General features: G+C 44.2%; 1 protein-coding gene across 3 annotated transcripts in view; it reads right to left on the bottom strand.

The window, feature by feature from the left end:
- The window catches only part of CYSLTR1 (cysteinyl leukotriene receptor 1), a 292327-nt gene extending 281843 nt beyond the window's left edge, over positions 1–10484 (bottom strand). For 2 of the 3 annotated variants that reach the window (XM_075132449.1, XM_075132450.1), the window contains exons 1-2: positions 9601–10300; positions 2927–3100 (exon numbers count right to left, since the gene is read on the bottom strand). The gene's annotated coding sequence lies outside the window, so the exon portion shown is untranslated. Of the gene's footprint in view, positions 1–2926; positions 3101–9600 lie in introns of all 3 variants that reach the window. The other variant, XR_012669986.1, reaches the window with a different exon arrangement.
- Positions 10485–15536: the final 5052 nt, after the last annotated feature.

Raw genomic sequence — 15536 nt, 5'->3', positions numbered from 1 at the left:
GAATCTGGCTTTAATTTTTTTTTTTTGGTGTATGCAACGGAGAACCACACAGGATCACATCGATATAAATGTGCTCTATTTTAGGTCCTTACAGTCGGTTGCACAGGTGATGACTTTCCAATTTGCTGGGGGTGGGGGGGTGCTTGATCCCCAGCTCTGTCCTAGGCCATGCTCCCACTCCATCCCTTCCCCCAAGGCCCTGCCCCACCTCTTCCTGCTGCTGCCCCATCCCCTCTCCCAAGGACACCGTGCCCTTGCTCCTCCCCCCCCGTGCCTCCTACACACTGAGAAACAGCTGATCACGGCACGTGATAGGTTTGGGGAAGCACTGACTGGCGGGGTTGCCGGCAGGCAGGAGGCTCTGGGAGGAAGTGGGGGGTGAAGGGGAGCTGGCTGCTGATCCCAGCCCCGGAGCACCCATGGAGTCGGCACCTATGGTTTGTTGGTTGGGCTCCCTTTTAGAGTCACACTGACCTGCAGGGGAAAAGGCAGGACAGATAACAGTCATGGAAATGAATCCTCCAGGGAGAAGACTTGGATGTTCTCTATGTGCTGAAGTACTGATATTTATTTTATCTATTTAGATTTATACAGACTGTAATATATGAGCCCTCATCCGCTGCTCTGGACACCCTAGACAATTTTAAAAACCCACTAAAATAAACAGACCTGTCAATTCTTCCAACTCAAATATGCAGAAATAACAAATATGACTGCCTCAATATAAAGCCATGGTGCACCCACACCTTGAATACTGCATACAGTTCTGGATACCCCATCTCAAAAAGATATATTAGAATTGGAAAACATACAGAAAAGGGCAACAAAAATGATTAGGATCATGGAACAGCTTCTGTATGAGGAGAGATTAAAATAATGGACTGTTCTGCTTAGAAGAGAGACGATTAAGGGACAGATATGATAGGAGGTTTATAAAATCATGAATAATGTGGAGAAAGTGAATAGGGAATTAGTTACCCCTTCACATAACTCAACTATCAGGGTTACCCAGTGAAATTAATAGGCAGCTGGTTTAAAACAAACATAAGGAAGTACTTCTTCACATAATGCACATGTCACACAATCAACCTGTGGAACTCATTGTCAGAAGATGTTGTGCAGGCCAAAAGTATAAATGGGTTAAAAAAAGAATTAGGTAAGTTCATGGTCAGGGACACAGCCCCAGGCTCTGGGTGTCCCTAAACCTCTGACTGCTAGAAGCTGGGACTGGATGGCAGCTGGGGATGGATCACTCAAATTACCCTGTTCCATTCATTCCCTCTGAAGCGTTTGGCACCAGCCACTGTCAAAAGACAAAATACTGAGCTAGATGGACCATTGGTTTGACCCATTATGACCATTCTTATGAAACTGACCCCAGACCCAGCTCTCCTCAACACCCATCTCCTCATGAGCCACCGAGAAAAGGTGGGCCTTGTAGCATATCTGGAAGGCCAACGCACTTAGGCTGTTATGATGAAGGGAAACAGTGAGTTCCCAAAGGCCCACAACCCAATCAAAAGCACTGCTGCATACGTACTGTATTTCTATACCACTGCTAGAGCTGGTCAGAAAATGATTATTTTCCCAGCCAACATAAAAATGACAAAAGTGGAAAAAACTTGGGGGCCAACAACTGATGCGTGTCAAAACCCCAAGAACTTTCAGATTTTTCCACGAAGCAGACACTTTCTCCCACATATTGTTTTGTCAAAACCCGGGCTTTAATGGAAAACTGGGTTGTCACAGAATTTGTTTGACCAGATCCTGATCAAAGCCTTTTGGAGGCAGATATTGCCTCCTTTCCAAAGCTACCGAAAGGAAACATGTCATTACAATTACAAAATTTCTAGTCTGGAAGCAAGGAGCACTGACTGTTCTGTCAGTTCTGTGCAGTGTCACAATAAGCCCTTAACAACCAGGACTGTCTCTTTTGTCAGGGCCCTTCACAATGTCCTTGTTGGTTTTACAAAAAAGACAACCACCACCAAACACATTACAGTGTTACAGCCCATGTTCTGTGAACTCCTGTAGACTGGCCACCCGAAGAAACAACCAATCATCAACTGAGCTGAAAGGGTGGCAGGTGCAGGTGTCCTTTAGGGGCCTTCCCCAAAAAGAGCTGGTGTATGCTAACCCCTTGTTTCTCATACACATACACAGGCCCTTGAACTAAATCCACGGTGGCAAAGAAGAGGCAGGGGTGTTATGTGGCAGAGGAAAAGTTGCGAGAGATAAGCACACATGGGTTCTGTTTCTCACTTTGAAAGTCTGGTTCTCTTACCATTGTGATCAGCATGTCCAAAGCATGGGCCAGTTGACATATTGGGAATACTTGTTGATGTTGAAGAGAAGGGGGAGTTGTGTCCAATTTCACATTTTAGCATTTCACTGAGGTGGGCGGGGGAGGGAGATGAGGTGAGGAATATCAATCACTCTGGCCTTCACAATTTCTTGTGGTGCTCATTGTGACAGAATTAGAACAGATGCAGACTAGTATAAACAACAGGCACACAGAACTGCCATTGACTGCTGCTTGCCTTTCTCAGTTTCCTTTAATGCCTCTGGGGTGTTGTATTTAACACTGTAGCAAACAAGAATTCATAGCCCATCTATCTGAGGGTTTGTCTAAAGAGGGCCACTCAGAAATATAATCTGAATTAAGATTAAACCAAATGAAGGCCACTTTAATTCTTCACAAGAGTGTCTATACAGAGGTCGAACATGGTTTAACTAATCCACTTTAAATTCACACCTTTGGTTAATTCAGATAAATGTTCCTGAGTGGCTCCATATAGACAAGCCCTAAATCTCCCACTATAATACATGAAAAAATTCCTCTCTTTTACACTTTACGGACAAAATCATGACATTTAGCAAAGTGACTGAAGTTTTCAGAATTAGGCAGTTGTACATTTTTTCTTACCTCTCAATGACATGAGGTGTCAGACTCTGGGCACGAAGGAGCATGCAAAGCAGGATGACAGCACTGGCTGGTATCTGTGGAAGGGAATTCCACTCCACACATCAGGTGGAGCAAGTAGAGGTCAGGTTCAAGGGTCATCCAAACACGCTCCTCTTTGTCATCTACAGGTGGATCCTGAGAATCAACACATTCATCAGGACTGAACATGACATGGACTTGACAGATCCTGCACATTCCATGAATATAATCAATGCCATTCATCCACACTTAGGGCACTGCAGACAGTGTGTGTGTCGGGGTGGGGGTGGGGGGAGAGATCTCAAGACTTTCCTTAAAGGCCAAAAAAGGTTTATTGCCTCTGCTCTGCCCCTGTGTTCCAGCCTCAGAAAATTCAGCTGGGTACTGCCACAACACAAACATCTGGAATCCCTGTGCTTGACTCATTGCTCCCCAACCTACAACTTGACCTGCTAAAAAATTGAGCTATATGCATTACCCCTGCTGTACATTCGGGAAAGTGGCCGAGTTTAGGTCTGGGTTAGCTAGTACGTGTTAGCTAAACCTAACCCAAACTCAGTCTTTTACCCAGTGAAGAAAAATCTGAAGTGGGGTCTGGAAACCTTGCATTATTACTGTACTTGCAAAAGCTGCAGACAACACTTGATGCAAGTGGAGGACTTGTATGCAACAGAGAACCACACAGGATCACATTGATATAAGTGTTCTCTATTTTAAGTCCTTACAGTCAGTTGCACAGGTGATGACTTTCCAATTTGCCGGGGGCGGGGGGGCGGAGATGCAATGCAAGTGGAAAGGATAACATACCATAAGCTGCCTATGCAGGTGACGATACATCTGATTTATTGCTGTGGATGCCTGGCATGTGCACATTTGAAGGACAGGGTAAGGTAATATCTGCCAAGTGTCATGGAAAGGACAAGGTTTCCCATGCTGGTCCCCCTCTCAGCAGCTAGGAGGCAGATGAGCAGGCAGCCAAGTTTTTCTCTTACCTCCCCCTTCACATTCCTCTCACTGGTTCCCGTGCCCCGCAGTGCTGCACAACTGGGGAATAGGGAGTCAGGAGGAGGTGAGCACTGACTGCCTCACTCTCACCTGACCACTTTCCAAACCTGAGCAACAGGAGGGAGCAAATACTTCTCCTCCCATGCGGGGTGAGTGGAGATGAGGGAAGCAGAAAGACCTGGAGAATGTGTGTGAATGAACTGGATAGCCTGGTTTGGACAAGTCAAGGGAAGAGAAATAAGAGGAGAGCGGGGATGGCTGAGGAGGAGAAGTAGAAAGACAGACAACTAGCTGGTGGTCAAAGAGACAGTGGAGAAGCAGAAGGAGATGGTTTGGAATAGAAGGAGGAGAGAAAACAAACACTGGAGGAGGAGACTGGCCAAATCAGAATAATGCACTTGCTGCAAAGTTACTCCTCCTCCATCCAGCATTCTACACAGGTTACCACCTATTATGCTAGTGACCAGGAACTAGGGAAGGAAGAACACATCACCCCCAGGAGCCCAGGAAAGCCAGTGGGGTCCAGCTTCCGCTGACACACACCATACCTAACAATGTGTATCAGGCTAGGAGTGCAACCAATTTACAGTCTTGCAACCCCTCCTCGTGGCAGAATTGCTCTGCTGCAGCCTCCCATTGAGATCAATGTAAAACTGCAAACACCAGCTTAGGGTTTCGTAGGAGAGGCTACATTCTGCCCTCAGCTACACCTGGATAAGCCCTTTGTCTTCAAACTCTACCCTCAGTGGCTTTCAGCAGAATTGCAGAAAATTCACTGAGACCAGGATTTGGCCCTACAAGGAGAATTTACTTTAACAATTCTATTAACGATGCACAAGTTAGACTAGAATCCAGCTCACCTTCCCATAGAGCCTAGAGGTATTAGTTCTGCAGAGTTAACAGGAGCAAAAACTAGTGGTTAAAACCGTATTTTCATCCCCAAGTGATTCTGAAAACACAGGGAGCTCTGCTGACTACGGAGGTGCCATTTTACATAGTAGCTTTCCGGAGTGGAGCACACTTTCACCAATTTCAATATTATTAGACGTTTACGTTGCCATCACATCTAGAGTGCAGACAGATCAGAGCCCCAGTCCCATTGTTCTAGGTGCTGTACATACACACAGAAAATAGCCTTGAAAGATCTGCTTCCTGTAAGCTCACTCCCTTTCCTAAATCCACCACGGACAGTCTCAACTTTCCCAATACTGCCACATGGACCTGGAAAGGTTAAGAATTTTAAGGTCTCCTGAAAGGCACTGGGCATTTAGTGGAAGCACCAGACTGAGCAAAATCACCAGAATTCAAAGCAGTAGCTGACAACATAGCAGAAAAAGGTCCATTAAAGTTAGGAGTACGGCCTGAATCTGGGGACCGCAGGAGGAGAAGTTAGGAAAGGATTGTGTCTTTGGACACAGGAGATGGTTATTAAGTACATTTGCTGGGGAATAAGGTCTTTTTAGCGTATATTTCGTGTCAACGCTTTGTGAAAGGGATTTGATTTTACATGCATTGAGTTTCACATTAAGGACTATAGGAGCTTGTAGTTAAGGTGAGCACTGCCCTCTTGTGGTCGATTTGAGGAATGGAGGGAGGAAGAGTAAGAAAACTCAGTTAACGAGTTCAGTGGGAGAAATGGCACATACTGTTGTCACGGACACTGTTTTGCAAGTACTTCGAGCCATTTCAGATCATCAAATGGCTCTAGCCTTTAGAGACAGAGGGAAAAAATGCCCCCTATTTCCTACTCCTTATATCCATTCATTCCCAGGACAAAACCCTCTCATCTCAGCCTGTTTTCCAGCAAAGATTTAACATGGAAGTGTTGCAGTCATTCAGGTGTCCTATAACTGAGGTCATTTAGTTTTACAATGCACTTACTTGTATGCACAGAAGCTTAACGGCCACAGAATGCACGCTTCCTCCGCATTGGCCTTAGCATCCCTTGGCCAGGCAGAGAGGGAGCAGGAGCTGCTGCGGCCACCCCCTAAAGCGCTATTGCTGCCTTCCAGAGTTCTAACCTCACGCAATACCTTCTCTGAACTGTCCCTCCCTTCCTTCCTTCGCCCATCCTGCTTTATACATGGCAGCTGGGCTCACTAGGGGAATGAGCCTCAGCTGTATCTGCTTCCCAGCCACCTAGTCTCTTTGCAGTTCCCCACACCTGCAGAACTGACTGGGCAAATGGAGAGTTTGCCTTGCTATATCTAGTAATCCTGGCTTTGCTACTCAGGCACTTCACAGGAGCCAACTATTGTGATGATGGGGCCTCGTAAGTGGTATCCATATTGATGGATGTGTAGTAAACCCTGTCATAGTCACAGGCAACTAACTCTATGTTGAACTTGCAAAAACCCACAAAAAGGAACCCAGTCTGTCAGGTAAATTGCTCAGCTACTACCAGAATATTTATTGAGAAAGTTGGTGCAACACACTGTGTAAAAAGTGTGACATCAAAAACCCCAAATTGAATAAAACCACACTGAGTCAGCTGCATTTAAATGAGCCTAAAGTAGATGATTTATGACATCCTGGCAGGAAAATGGACCAAGATGCATGTATACAAAATACTTAAAAACATTCAGAAACAGGGGCTGATCCAATGTCCATTGAAGTGAATGGGAGTCTGTCACTTAACTTCAGTGGGCATTGGATGAAGGCCATACTGCTGTTTGTTCTTTTATACTCCAGCGGAAGCAGATAATATTAATATCTGAGATATACTTATTAAATAACAGCTATTTTTATTATTTATTTTTATTTATTTTTATTATTTGCCAATTAATTACAGTTAACTCACATGATTAACTCAAAAAAATAATCACCATTAATCGCAGTTTTAATTGCACTATTAAACAATAGAATACAAATTGAAATTTATTAAATATTTTTGGATGTATTTCTACATTTTCAAATATATTGATTTCAATTACAACACAGAATACAAAGTGCACACTGCTCTTTATATTTTTTTATTACAAATATTTGCACTGTAAAAATGATAAAATAAATAGTATTTTTCAGTTCACCTCATACAAGTACTGTAGTGCAGTCTCTTTATCATGAAAATGCAGCTTACAAATGTAGATTTTATTGTTATATAACTGCACTCAAAAACAAAACAATGTAAAACTTTAGAATCTACAAGTCCACTCAATCCTACTTCTCATTCAGCCAATCGCTAAGATAAACAAGTTTGTTTACCTTTATGGGAGATAATGCTGCCCACTTCTTATTTACAATGTCACCAGAAAGTGAGAACAGGTATTTGCATGGCACTTTTGTGGCCAGCATTGCAAGGTATTTATGTGCCAGATATGCTAAACATTCGTATGCCTCTTCATGCTCCAGCTTTAGGTTTCCCCATACTCTGGAACTCATCCTGCTAACACATGTGACAACTACTAACTGCCTTGTCTTCACTAAGAGTTTACCTCAAGTTAGTAGAGCTTTTTTTTTCTATAGTGAAGACAAGGCCTAAAAAAGAGCTTGATACCACTGTTCTTGGTGGATTGCTGTGGATGGATGTGGTTTTGAAAATGTGTGAGGAGCCCAGCTGCCACACCAAGAGGCACTCGATCAGTAACTCAAACAAAATAAAGGCATAAAAGTCTAGTCTCAAATCTTCTGGGAGTCATTTGGCAAGGACCAAGGAATAGAAAGCCTCTTCTTGCAAGACTGCCTGCCAGAAGTCAGAGGGTGATGTAATAATCCCAGAGAGGCAGCAGGCCATCACAGTAGTTTTATCTCTTTAAATATTTTCTTCATTCCAAGGTCTCATGTGCTTTTTTCAAGCCAGCCCACTGTAGAAGTATAGCAGCTAACAGATCCTGATGAGAAGGGTGAGAATTTGGCTTTTAAAAGCTCTTGGTAGGAATATAGGAACTGCCAGATTGGATCAGACCCTTGGCATATCTAGTCCAGTATCCTGCATCTGACAGTGGCCAGCACCAGCTGCATCTGAGGAAGGAGTAATAACCTTGCAGTGGGTAGAGGTAAATGAATTTTCACAAGAAATCTTCTATCTTGCCAGGAGAGATTCACCAAGTGAAAACGGCTGAACACAGTGATGTATGCAATTGAGTTACCCTTCTGTAGAAAGGACTGAATCAGGAATGTTAGCCAGCTCATCAGGGAACTTGTTACATAGAAACTGCGTGGTGATAGTTTCCCTGCCACCCACTGAGTGCTATTGAGAATGACATGATTCCAGGAGCTGGGGCTTCACAAAAGACACCAAATATCCTGAGAGTTGACAGTGCTGCACAAGGAGCACCAGCTGGATGTTTTCTTCTCCAGTAGCCTGAGTAGTGCAGATCATCTGGCACCCTGGGTACAAATAGGCTGGAATAGCTCCTTTTCTGGAGGCAGAGCAGCACTAGGGCCTGTGGTAGGTTCTGTGGAAGGATCGGATGCTAATTGGTACTATGCTCAAATAACAGACACAGTCGCTGAGGAGACACAATTTATGCTGTAGGCCCTGGGGAAGGATGGATCGCACTCACTGCTAGGCTCATTGCTTCATTAGCTCCTAAAAAACTCTCCACTTTAGACTCTCAGGAAAAGAGAAAGAATGGAGACAAGAAGGAGGTGTTCCTGCTATTACTGCCTCTGCAATTATATTTTAATTGAAGAAAAACAAAACAAAATAGGCAGAAAGGAGAGAAAGAAATAGGACGAGAAATAAGGAGAGGATGAAGGAAACAAAGACCCACAGGACCTAGTTCAGCTCTCAGATACTGAGGGGCAATTTACATTGACTTCAGGACAGAACTGGGCCCATAGTTTAGCAGATTTTTAATGTCTTTATAGTCCTTGATTTCAATGAGTGTCTGCAATAAATCCCTGGCTGCATGGTGCAGATGACTGTGTGAGAGGACGGAATATGTCTGGTCTGGGGAACTGCAGTGAAATTGAAGCTTATTGTTACCAATAGTCGTGTAACTAGGTTAAAAGGACTTAAGCCTTTATAAATTCAATTTCCTTCCTCTTCTGCGCAGATATTTTAGGCAGAGGAAAGTCCTCTTGGCTGGAATTTGAAACTGAAATATCACCTACTTAAAAATAGCAACTCAGAAAAAAGAAGCATATAAGAAATCACAATTTAAAAAAGTATCTGCCCAGTTAACACAGTTACATAAGAGTGGGCATAGAACCCAGAGCTTTTAAAAATGTAGGCGACCAGCCTGGCACTGCCGTGTGTAAAATCATTGCCTGTATCACCAGGGCCAATCAGAGGGGGGCCAGGAGGGCCATTTGGCCTGGGCCTCAAGCTCAAAGGGGGCCTCAAATTTAGACACTTGTTAATTTTCGGCATTTGATAAGTTTCGCAACTTGTTTTTATGCGCATCCCTATCAGACCAAAATGTGACACACTCTCTCAGCTTAGAGCTGCAAATTTAAGCAAATAAGAGATGTGATTTGGTAAAAGACATAATTTTTTTGTTAACTGATATAGATTTTGTCATATTAAAAAGAGTTTAAAATGTTCATCAATAGTAATAAAAATATATCGGTTCTGATGGCACAAGATTAGACCATGTGTTGTCATTTTTAAATTTTTATCATGGCGAGGGGCCTCAAAAGCTGGAAGAGGCCGGGGCCGCTCTGGACTTCTGAGAGGGCCTTCACATCACACACAAGAAACATACCTTCACAGGAGGCAGTCTCAGCCGAAACCAGTGATTCAATAAGCCGGGCGACAGGTCTCCAGCTGGTCCTGGCAGGTCAGGTTTGAGGCATGCTTTGTGCCCCGTGTTCGTGCTGTACCTCTTCTGCAGCGTGGCAGTGCTCGAGGAGGAAGCCCTGTCTGTCTGTCTTGGCATCTTTCAGCAGCGTTAAATTCAATCAGTATTTTCAAAATGATCATTAGAGCATTACAGGCAGCAAGAAAGTAAAAGCCAGTTTTGGAGCAGAATTCACCCCGTTGAAAATTAGAGCTGGTCGGGAAAAGGGACATATTCTTTGCAAACATTTTTCTTCCAGCTGAAAAAGCTCCAATTTCTAAAGCTGTTGACCAAGTCTATTGAAGATAAAAGTCTTGGATGTAAAGTTCACAAGATCTCTCTCTCTCTCTGCAAGCAGGGGGGACCCCCATGTCTCTGGATGATTGAGCCACTAAGAAAAAGCATAGCCACTAACCTAAAAGTGCCATGCCCCCGTGTGGCTGACATGTTGATTCCACGTGTCAGCCAGAAAGCAAGAAATGGGCTGTGGAGCCTCAGAAGGAATCACTGGAGTCTTCACCAGGGAGGTGGCGTGCAACTCACTGTGGCCATCTCAGCCAGGAAGCAGCTTTCTCACCACCCTCTTTAGTGATCTAGTGGGGGAGGCCCCTACACTACAGTGCTTTCTCTGTTGATCAGTTTCCCACCTCATTCTGTGGTAGTCTTTGGAGGGTAGTCCCCCCACTTAACTTCCTTGTGATCTGTGAAGCAGAAGCCATCCATTAGCCTTGGGCAATCTCAAAAGAGAGGAAAGCTATCTGCAGCTTTCTGTGGTGAACTGGGAGGGGCCTAGTTAGCTTAGCCCTGGTCTACACTACGAGTTTAGGTTGAATTTACCAGCGTTAGATCGATTTAACCCTGCACCCGTCCACGCAACGAAGCCATTTTTGTCGACTTAATAGGCTCTTAAAATTGATTTCTGTACTCCTCCCCGAAAAGGGGATTAGCGCCAAAATCGACAGCGCCGGGCCGAATTTGGGTTAGCGTGGACACAATTTGACAGTATTGGCCTCCGGGAGCTATCCCACAGTGCTCCATTGTGACTGCTCTGGACAGCACTCTGAAATTGGATGCACTGGCCAGGTAGACAGGAGAAGCCCCGCGAACTTTTGAATTTCATTTCCTGTTTGTCTAGCGTGGCGAGCTCATCAGCAGAGGTGACCATGGAGACCCAGAATCGCAAAAGAGCTCCAGCATGGACCGAACGGGAGGTACTGGATCTGATCGCTGTAGGGGGAGACAAATCCGTGCTATCAGACCTCCGTTCCAAAAGACGAAATGCCAAAATATTTGAAAAAATCTCCAAGGGCATGAAGGACAGAGGCTATCACAGGGACCCGCCGCAGTGCCACATGAAACTTAAGGAGCTTAGGCAAGCCTACCAAAAACCCCAAGAGGCAAACACCCGCTCAGGGTCAGAGCCCCAGACATGCCGCTTCTATGATGAGCCGCATGCAATTCTAGGGGGTGCCCCTACCACTGCGCCCCCCCCCACCCCGTATGTGGACTCCTGCAAGGGGGAAGTCTCACGCAACAGGGATGAGGATTTTGGGGATGAGGAAGATGATGAGGATGGAAAGGTTGAAGATAGCGCACACCAGGCAAGCGGAGAAACTGTTCTCCCCAACAGCCAGGAACTGTTTATCATCCTGAATCCAATACCCTCCCAACCCAGGCTCCTGGACCCTGAAGGCGGAGAAGGCAGCTCTGGTGAGTGTACCTTTGTATACACGGTTTGAAAGCAAGCGTGTTTAATGATTACTTTGCCCTGAAGACTTGGGATGCATTTGCAACCAGTACAGCTACTGGAAAAGTCTGTTAACGTGTCTGGGGATGGGGCAGAAATCCTCCAGGGACAGCTCAATGAAGCTGTCTCGGAGGTACTCCCAAAGCCTTCACAAAAGGTTTCTGGGGAGGGCAGCCTTATTGTGTCCTCCACTGTAGAATTCAGAAGGATTCTCTTTTTCACTGCTCCACAGTGCCTATTGGTTTGGTAAATGGAGGACTTCAGTCTCCAATGCTCTCTGTCTGGCCCCCTTTCTTAGCATTAAATTCCATCATTGTCTTTAAAAATTGCTCCCTCCTTTTTATTCTGTGGAATGTTCAGGGGCACTCTTGCCTCTTGTTTTCTTACATCTCCTTCTTGAAACCAGTCTACAGTGCACAGTTACTTCTTATTCACCCACAAACGCTTATGCTCCAATACGTCTTTTAATCTATAAGATGCCACAGGACTCTTTGTCGCTTATTTATCTGGATTGTTTCATGATCAAACACACCATCGGTCACTGGAGAAGCAAAGCTTAATAAAGGGAATTAAAATTTATTTTTCAGGGCATAAACTGATCCTGATGGGGATCTGGAGGAATTCCCCTCTCCACTCCAGTCTATAACATTACACAAGTAGACAGGTACATTGTAGGCTGTTTGTTTTTTCCTTCCTTTGAAGCATCAGGCACTGGCGTGTGAGGCAGGACACATGCAATGAAGTCTGATTCACTGTGGCATCTTTGTTCTACCTTCATCTAATGATTGTACTCTAATAGAATAAACTTGAATTTCCTAATATGATAAATATCTAGTGCTCTTTCCAGGTGCTTGTTAAACAAGAGCACTAGTGCGACTGCTCTTTACATTCTAACACAACTGTTTTATTTATTCACTAGAATTCTCAATCCACATTGAGAATTCACATTTTACAGAGAATTCTTTCTCAGGTGTCAGGCTGGTGGGTCTTGCCCATGTGCTCAGGGCCTAACTGGTTGTCATATTTGGGGTCAGGAAGGAATTTTTCTCTGGGGTCAGATTGGCAGAGACCCTGGGGTTTTTTTGCCTTCCTCTTCAGTATGGGGCATGGGTCACTTGTAGGTTTAAACTAGTGTAAATGCTGGATTCTCTGTAACATGAAGTCTTTAAATCATGATTTGAGGACTTCAGTAACTCAGCCAGAGGTTAAGGGTCTATTGCAACAGAGGGTGGGTGAGGTTCTGTGGTCTGAAATGGGCAGGAGGTCAGACCAGATGATCATACTGAATTTCTGACAAAGTCTATGAGTCTACGTTGCTGTACGTGCTCTGACCACAGTTTGGTGGTTTGCTTAACTGTACAGTAGTTCTCCGAAAAACGGTTGCATCAGATGTTTGCCAGATGCAACACTTGTTCAACCACAGTAGCTCACACAGTGAGGTGACTTTGGTAGCCTAAGGTCATAGAGTTGTGTGGCGATAAGATGTACTCTCAATTTTTCTTTTTTTCAGAGATGCAGCAGGCATGCTGTAGGGAAATGAAGGTATGGGGGAGCTGGGTGGCAGAAGGTCTTAAAAGTTACTAATAGACGTGGGAGATTAAACAATTGGCTTTTGCTTTGTGACAGTTATACAGCAAAACTGGAAATGTTTCACGAAAGCTTTGCAAGCAAGAAAAATAAATGAGAAAATGAGAAAAGAGTTAGATTAAATTAATCAAAGTGAGATGTAATTTACTGGTCTGATCACACTAAAAGCCTCTACTGGACCCATGATTAGCATTGGTTTGAATTTTACTTATGATCATGAATCAGCAGTGGTGCCTAAGAATTTAGAGCCCAATCCTATGGCCACTGAAGTCACTGGGAATCCCTCTGTTGGTTTAGATGGGCATAGGATCAGGCACTTTGTTTGTGTCTGGGATGTTTTGGGATGCTCTTGGTTTTCCCCATCATGGTGACAGAGCTGAAATTGGAACCCACATCTGATTGGAGTGGTGAAATACCCATCCTCCCCAAAAGGTCATGGAGTCTCACTTTTGGGTTCAGATCCATCTGTATTCAGGGTGGTTTCTGGCCTGTTACACAAAAAAAATTACCTCTCCTCTCCCCCTAGGGAGAACACACAGTGAAATGAACATCAGTCAGTGCAGTGTCTCTTCTCACAGTTCTGGGCATGATCAGCAGTGTAACCAGGAGGGACTTGCACTGGGCATGCACACAGCTACACAGTGGCACATATAGTACATGCTGACAGCTACCTAGTTAAGTAGCAATGACCTGTGTACTAAAAGCCAAATGCATTTGCATTTTTGTATTATCTTTTGTATTGCTTTTGTATTATCTGCTCCTCTCTCTAAGGGCTCCAATCTCTCAGCAACTTCCCCCTCATTTAATTTTAGCAACCTTTTGACAGTCCTTCAAGGGACCACTATTTGCATCATTATCAGCACTCTAATTGTAGGTCCTGATTTGGAAAAGCCCCAAAGCATGTACCTAAATCCCATTGACACCAAGAGAACTATCCTGAATAGTTTGAAGCCAGTCGAATTACCTAGGAATAAGGTACTGCTCATTGTGAGTAAAGTTGTCACAATATGGCCCCTAATTAATCTTATGAGATGTAAGTATGTATCGTATATGCTGAAAACCATTTGACAAGAACACATTTTCAGTGATATGCCAGGAACCATGGCCTAAATTTGCAAAAGTGACTAGTGATGTTGCTGCCTCAATATTTGCATAGTCGAGAAGGGGACACTTTAATTTGGTCTGATTTTCAGAGGGCAAGTGCTTGATACTTCCTGAAAATCAGGCCCCTTTAATGTGTCTTACACTGAGTGTCAAAAATTGTGATGCCCAAAATCAGTTGTCACTTTTGAAAAAAATTCAGGCCATGATACTTATGGGCCATAAAGATTTAAACAAATCAATAAAAGGGCCAAATTCTGCCCTTGGGTGCCTGCAGACCTCTCTGATTGGCTTTGGTGGGTGTTACACATGTGGATTCCAGAGGCAGAACTTGGCCTGTTGTGTTTAAGGCCATGTCTACACTATGGGGACTGTCGTGGCCTAGCTATGGTGCGATAGCTATGTCGACATGACCCCATAATATGGATGCAGCCTACACCAACAGAAAGGTAGCCTGGCCCTGAAAAAAAGCTGGGATAGAGAGATTTGGGGCTGAGTGCTGGCTGGAAGAGTCTTGGGACTGTGAGCAAAGAAACTGATTCCTACTGTTTGGTTCCTACTGTGTTCAGGGACACAGGACTTTCTGTTCATTCTTTGTAAATGAACAGGATTGCATCAGATACCTTGCTCCATCATCAGGGTCTCCTCCTAAGTGAAACAATCCACAAAGCCCTGAACTTGGTTAATCACTTAGGTCAAAAAACGGTAAAAAGTTTAGTGCTTGGTGCCAAGTCTGAAACAGCTACAGTTTTCCAACCTATTAATTATATGCAAGTGGAGTTTGCACATGACTTTGACAAAGAGACCTCAGAATTAAACCACAATGGCTAGATACGGTGCTGTTTTCTTATGAGTCATACAGCTAGCCGGTTAATATTATAATCTAGAGGAAAAACCCCTGAGCCAGTGCAACAGCGGCTTGAATAGGGTAAAAAGAACAAAAAAAAAAAAAAACCCTCAAACCTAGCTACTTGGCTTTTTTCTTTGTTACCTAGAAATAATTTAGCATGCATGAAGGCAGTAGACAAATGTATTTAGCAATGGTCAGAGTCCATAGGGTAATAAGATTTCACAGCCAACACCGCAGCCTCAGAAATGTGGGGAAATGAATGACAATGCTGACCTTCTCCCTCCCTTTCCCTTTTCCTTTGTTTCCTTTGGAGATGTGCCAGAAGTTAAATTGACCCAGTGGTGTTGCTCAGAGATGTGAAAAATCCACACCCCTGAATGAGGTAGGTAAGTAGACCAAGTGCCTGGTTTAGACAGCACTAGATCAATGGAAGAATTCTTCCATTGACCTAGCTACCAGGAAGGTGGATTAACTATGGTGAGGGAAGAACCCCTCCACTGCAGCATGTTAAGTGTAGATGTAGCCTTAGAAAGAATAAAAGGGCGTGGTAAGTGTGTGTGTGTGTGTGTGTGTGTG

This window comes from Caretta caretta, chromosome 9, assembly GCF_965140235.1.
Source record: "Caretta caretta isolate rCarCar2 chromosome 9, rCarCar1.hap1, whole genome shotgun sequence".
Classification (NCBI taxonomy): domain Eukaryota; kingdom Metazoa; phylum Chordata; order Testudines; family Cheloniidae; genus Caretta; species Caretta caretta.
The sequence above is the reverse complement of the archived record's forward strand: the minus strand, read 5'-3'. Positions and strand labels throughout refer to the sequence as shown.